This window comes from Suncus etruscus, chromosome 3, assembly GCF_024139225.1.
Source record: "Suncus etruscus isolate mSunEtr1 chromosome 3, mSunEtr1.pri.cur, whole genome shotgun sequence".
Taxonomy (NCBI): domain Eukaryota; kingdom Metazoa; phylum Chordata; class Mammalia; order Eulipotyphla; family Soricidae; genus Suncus; species Suncus etruscus.
Genome location: NC_064850.1, coordinates 63,984,093 through 63,984,964, shown reverse-complemented (window position 1 = coordinate 63,984,964; position 872 = coordinate 63,984,093).

The following is an 872-nucleotide window of genomic DNA, read 5'->3' as shown; positions in this document are numbered from 1 at the left end:
TGGGGGCTGGAGAGGTGGCGCTAGAGTAAGGTGTCTGACTTGCCAAGCGCTAGTGTAGGCTAGCGTAGGACGGAATGCGGTTTGATCCAGCATCATCCCATATGGTCCCCCCAAGCCAGGAGCGATTTATGAGTGCACAGCCAGGAGTAACCCCTGAGTGTCAAACGGGTGTGGCCCAAAAACCAAAAAAAAAAAAATTTTTTTTATGTCCTTAAAGTTTTTTATTTAAAATGGATATTAGAATGGGGGCAGTATGGGAGAATACTCTCACGTTGATGGGGGGGGGGTGGAGTTCCCTGTGAGAGTATTGTTGGTTCTCTGTCAATTACCACAAGGACAGCAGATAGTTTTTAAAAAATGATTTGTTTGGGGCCCTGAGATATAGCACAGCGGTGTTTGCCTTGCAAGCAGCCGCTGATAGTTTTTAAAAAATGATTTGTTTGGGGCCCTGAGATATAGCACAGCGGTGTTTGCCTTGCAAGCAGCCGCTCCAGGACCAAAGGTGGTTGGTTCAAATCCCAGTGTCCCATATGGTCCCCCGTGCCTGCCAGGAGCTATTTCTGAGCAAACAGCCAGGAGTAACCCCTGAGCACTGCCGGGTGTGACCCCCCCCCCCAAAAAAAATGATTTGTTTGCTTTGTACCTGTTTTGCTCTTTAGAAAAGTGCTGACTCTTTTTGAGTGTGATTAACTTAAGCATATTCTATTTACATTGTAGAGGAGAATTGCATATTGCATAACATTTTTAGAGTTGCAGGCTCTGGGGCAGCTATTGATAGGATGATAACACCCCCAACGCAGACATATACACATACATACACATGCATTCAATCCGTTGTGAAGCTAGCAGTTTGTCCTCACCGGAGGTTGCAG